This window comes from Orcinus orca, chromosome 17 (genome assembly GCF_937001465.1).
Source record: "Orcinus orca chromosome 17, mOrcOrc1.1, whole genome shotgun sequence".
NCBI lineage: Eukaryota > Metazoa > Chordata > Mammalia > Artiodactyla > Delphinidae > Orcinus > Orcinus orca.
Window position 1 is genome coordinate 68,211,856 of NC_064575.1, and position 6,000 is coordinate 68,217,855.

The following is a 6,000-nucleotide window of genomic DNA, read 5'->3' on the forward strand; positions in this document are numbered from 1 at the left end:
GTATCCACAGGGAAACCATTATTGTATTCAGAAAGAATGGCTACAGAATCTGAAGGAGAGAGGACCAAAGGAAAGAGGTAGCATTACTCTCGAAGAAACAGGAAAAAGCATACTTGGTATTTGTATTCTTTTCCTTAATGGATGGCACCTGCAGCCAAAGTGACTAAGAGAATATACAAAATACCCTCAGGGACTCCCAGAAATAATGGGAGAGTTCAGGGTCCTGAAAAGGGAATGGGACAACAGAAAATGTTTTGTTTTGTTTTTTTGGTTTGATTTTTTGTTTTTTTTTTTTTGCGGCACGCGGGCCTCTCACTGTTGTGGTCTCTCCCGTTGCGGAGCACCGGCTCCGGAGACGCAGGCCCAGCGGCCATGGCTCACGGGCCCAGCTGCTCCGCGGCATGTGGGATCTTCCCGGACCGGGGCACGAACCCGCGTCCCCTGCATCGGCAGGCGGACTCTCAACCACTGAGCCACCAGGGAAGCCCCAAATCTGTTGTTTTTTATAGTTAATGTGACCACATTAGCATCTCACAGACTGGTATGGTCTAGGAAAATAATGGATCATGATAGTGCATATGTATGTAAACATTTTAAATCCCCTGTCATAAAGAATATTATGCTTCAATAGGGGGATGAAGAATAAGAAAAATAAAAGGAACTTGAAAATTATGTCAATGTCTCATATCACACAGAAGTACATATTGAAGGCAAGTATTAAAGGAGAATAAATAAGATAAAGATGTGTGTGTGTGTCTGTGTGTGTGTGTTTTCTGATGGGAGAGAAATCAAGTATGCCACCTTTCCTGGTGTTATCTTCTTTCTTTAGTTTTATTCCTATTCATTTTGACTTTATAGTATGCCATGCTAAGATTCTAAACTCCCTTGCTCTTTTGTTCTTCCATTGCTCCTCCATGGCAAATAGCCAACCAATAGCCGAGAATCCAGCTCTTCATCTCTTTTGTGACGACCCCTAGGTTGATGAGTACTGCTGGGAAAGTCCCATTGTTGGGCAAATTGACATCACCATCAATATGTGCTCAGCATTCCCAACTGAGCCTTTAGTGTGGATTGAAAGGACTACCCTGTTATGAAAGTCATTGTGCATACCTCCTTACAATAAGGCAAGACATTTCTTGTCTCCTTCCCACTCCCTCTCATCAGAAGACCTCAAGTTATCTTCCAAATTATCAGAAAAATAGAAGCCATCAGATGAAATTTGTCTCAACTTCCAGTCTAGAAATCTATAAAAATACTCAAGTCTACTCCAAAATTTTTCTCTTTTAATCCTTTTAATGACCTTCTTAGGACCCTCGCAAGTTTAGTTATTCCTCCATCATCAGCCAAATATGTTCACCTGTTCTTTACATGTATGTTTGTGTTCATATGCATGTATTATGTATATATTCCTCCATTAAGACTAACTACACTTCTAGTTACTATCTTAACTTCTTTCCTTTCCACAACAAAATTTCACAGAGTTGTCTATATTCATTCCCTGTGGTTTCTCACTTTGCATTCCCTATTTAGCATTCTTCTTTTACCATTTCACTAATCTTGTTCTTGCCAAGTCACTAATAATTTAAACATTACTAAAAGTATACTTTTAAAAGTAAACATTACTAAAGTATACTATTCAGTCCTCATTTCATCTTATTTCTTAGCTTCATTCAACAGAAACGTTTTTGGTTCTGATTTTCTTGAAACAATCATTTCATTTGGCTTCCCTGATACCTCTGCTTTTCATTTCTTCTATTTCTCTGACCACACTATTTCCATTATTGGGTCACACGCCTCCAAGCAGCAGTAGGGTATTGGAGTTCCTTGTGGTTCTGTCCAGTACTCTCTGTCCACTCTCCTCCTAGACAAGCCCTAACATGTTCGAGGCTTCCATTACTATGTGTGTCTCCAGTCCAAATCTATGTCTGAGTCCATGATTCATAGATCCAACTTCCCATGCAGGCTTTCCATTTGGACTTCTTACAGCACCCAAAACTCTACTGTCCCAGAGAAGAATTCCTGCTCCTCCTTTGTTTCTCGTGATCATTCATGAGAATATGTGTTCATCCTTGACACCTACTTTCCCTTTATCACATCATACAGCCATTCAACCAGCTCGGCCAGTTCTACCTCTAAAGCCCCCTGAATCCATCGCCTCCCTTCCGTCTCTGGTGGCACCAGCCTAGTGTATGTCTCCATCATCCTCTATCTGGAATAATACAATGAATACATAATGGTCTTCTAATTGGTCTCCTGCATCTAATATTGCCTCTCTCATGTTACCACTGATCTATTATCTTCATAGTAGTAGGATCTCCTGAAAACTGTAATTATGATTCATGAAGTTCCTCTGCTAAGGCCCTTTATTAACTTTCTATTATCTTTAGGATAAAGCCCAAACTCCTTAATATTCTTTTAAGACCTTGTAAGAATTGGCCTAGACTTACTTCTTGCTCCTCTCATACATTGTCTTCTTTTCAGCCCAGTTAAGCTTTCTTGAGACCCTTGAACATACAAAGCTCTTTTCGTTGAGTCATCACATGGGCAGTTCTGCCTATCAGGCTCTTGCTCTTTTCTGTGCCAACACACTCTTCCTGTCCCAGATTAGTGATCTCCTCCTCAGGGAAGTTTTCTTCACCATCACCACTCCCTCAGATCAGGCCTTATGTACCCCTGTATCATAGCCTGGTACATAATCAGGGCTCAAAAACATTTGTTCACTGACTTTTTAACTCTCTCCCAGTTCACGAAGACCTGAAAGCTACTAAAACTTGATGTGATTCACGAGCAGTGGAGGACCTTTCACCTTAACATTTGCCCACAGTCAGTCTTATTAAAAGGAGATATGGTAGGTGAAAACGGAAAACTCCCTACCACCCAGCTGTCAAAAAAGGCCCTGGTAATTTGATTCATGGCCAATTGCTGTCAAAACTCACAGTTTCTCCTTCTATTGGGATGTGGTAGCTAGGCAACTTCAATAACATTTGGAATCCAACCCACAAATATCACACTCCAAAACAGGATAAAGTGCCAACACTGGTTGGTTTCCCTTGAGAGATACTTTTCCTAAGGCCATGAATATGGGCCAAATGTCTGAGAAGAAATTTTTATAAATACCTATACGTCAAGCATACACAGGTATGATGTTTTATCGACTTAGTTTTGTGACACAGAACATTTGATCCAATATATGGAAGGCTTGGATTTTCCTACTATAAGATGAAGTGCATATGTGAATAATTATCCTGTTAATACGGCATTTATTGAAAAACTGCATATTGCAACACTGTAAATTAAGCAAAATACACCGTTATTTTCAAGAGGACTTTTCCAAGCATGAAATCCTTACTGCAAGATTTGTCCTGTAAATAACAAATTTAAATGAAGTAATAAATCAAATGTCTTGTGCATACATTCTTGGACTGAAGAAAAAGACCTCAGCAGACAACCTTACCAGATAATGATTTTAAGATGGAAGCAACTATTGCAACAGGATTATTCAGAAAAACCTTTATCTTGTCACAGATTCAAATTAGCTGAGGATTGAACATATCCACTAAGGGATTCTGTGAATGTCACCATCATTAATATTGAGTTAATACAAATTTTAAAGATTAATAATGGTTGCTTAATGCTCTGCCTCCTTCAAAAAATCTCTTGTGTAAAGTGACTAACTGCTTCCTTTCATTTTTTCAACTTGTAAATGTGTATATAAAACAATAATGAGAAAATGTTAAGCCTAATGATATTCATTCCCTGCTACAGACAGTGTTTTAATACATAATTAAAACTTCCTATTTGGAGAAAAGAAGTGATATGGTGTAATTGGTTGACTAGAGAAGAATTTTTTTCTAGTTGTTTATTAAACAACCCAACTATTTTTCTATTTCCCAATTTTTTTCTTGCCTGAAATTATAAGTACATTTTAACTTTCCTTAATACTTTTTTTTTTTTTTTTTGCGGTACGCGGGCCTCTCACTGTTGTGGCCTCTCCCGTTGCAGAGCACAGGCTCCGGACGCGCAGGCTCAGCGGCCATGGCTTACGGGCCCAGCCGCTCCGCGGCATGTGGGATCCTCCCGGACCGGGGCATGAACCCGTGTCCCCTGCATCGGTAGGCGGACTCTCAACCACTGTGCCACCAGGGAAGCCCCTTCCTTAATACTTTTGATTAAGCCAGAAAAGTACTTTAGTTTTACCAAGGGTGTAATATTTTGTTCTTTCCCAAATCTATCCATCAATTAAAATAAAACAATCTCAATATCCTATGTGATTATCCCTTCCCCCTAATGAATTTTTAGCCAGGGAGTTGACCAATAAAACAAACACATTGCTATAAAAATAATGACTATATATCTCTCAGATTCACAAAAATATATATTCATGATGAATATATAAACCTCTAAAATGTAATGAAACCTCTTTAAAATGTAAGAAAATATCCAAATATTTAAATACAAATTAAATTGCTAAACATTCTTCTTCAACCTAGTTATACAAAATTAACAACCAAAAGTTCTACTCTACTTTAGTACACTTGAGCTGTTGTAGAATAAATATATTTTGCTACATCTGTTTAACACAGACAAATAGTAGTAGTTAATCTACCAGTTAGAAACTGGGGCATGTCTGTCAATTATCTGACAGCAGAATCAGATCCAAGAAAAGTTTGGTGCCAGGTTATAGAGAAACTGCTTGAATGCATTTTGGCCTTTGATTTCTGAACAATTTTCAAGAAATTCAGTCCTGGGCCAATTATGCAGTATCATGCTTGGAAAACAGGAAACTACCTTAAGCGGAAGTTGTTAGTGTCATTTGTAAGATATGTCAGACAGCTCATTCAAAGACAGATAAAGTATTTTGCTGGGAAGCAGCTGTATTGTACTGGAAAACAAAATAGTCCCAAGAAACAAAACAAACGAACAAACGAAACAAAATGAAAACAGACTCTTAGATGCAGAAAACAAACTCGTGGTTGACAGAGGGGAGGGGCTTGGGGGGTTGAGGGAAATAAGTAAAGGGGATCACAAGGTACGAACTAACTTCCAGTTATAAAATAACTCACGGGGTGTAATATTCAGCATCAAGAATATGGTCAATAAAACTATAATAACTTTGTATGGGGACAGATGATTACTAGACTTATCATGGCATCATTTTATAATGCATTTAAATGTCAAGTCACTATGTTGTACACCTGAAACTAACATAATATTGTATGTCAGCTATACTTTAATTTAAAAAAAAGACGAATGGATGTGGATCCTGGCTCTCCCATGTACTACTTTCATGTATAATCTTGGGCAAGTCATTTAATGTTCTAGTCTCAATTTTATCATGCTTAAAAAGGCTATGATACCTGCTTCAAAGGATTGCAATAAGGCTCATGTAAGATTATAAATGGAAAATGCTTTCTGTTATAAAGGACGCTCATTGAAGAATGGTGGTTATTATTTTCCATACAATAGTCCTTGCCATAGTATTAATGAATCTACAACTTTGGATGTTGAGTTCTAAAGCCCCATCTAAAGACATTACAACCTTTTCCTCTTGATTGTAGATATGAGTGAATCTGAGAACTGTTAAAATAGTAAAGTGTGTTTATCTCATCTGCAGTGAGGTGGGTCTCTGTTCAACCTTTGAACTCTCATATTTCATCTACAACAGGCTAGACCTTGCAAGATTAAATACACTGGACAATTTATTGTGCTTATAAGTTTGCCTTTCTTCATGTAAGAGATGTATCCTGAGATGTTACATACAAATTGACTCATATTTAACTATGTTGGAAAGAGATTTTTATTTAGATTAAAGAAACGCTGTGATAAATCTTTTGCAGAGTAAAGAATCCCTTCAGTATAGAAAAATGATGGTCTTGTAAATTTAGATTTTTCCATGCCTAATATTCTCAAAGTGGGAATAAAACTTCATTATGACTTTTTTCTTGACCTGAGAGCCTCACTCGTGATCTAGAAGGACTTACACTGAGCCAAGAGACAATA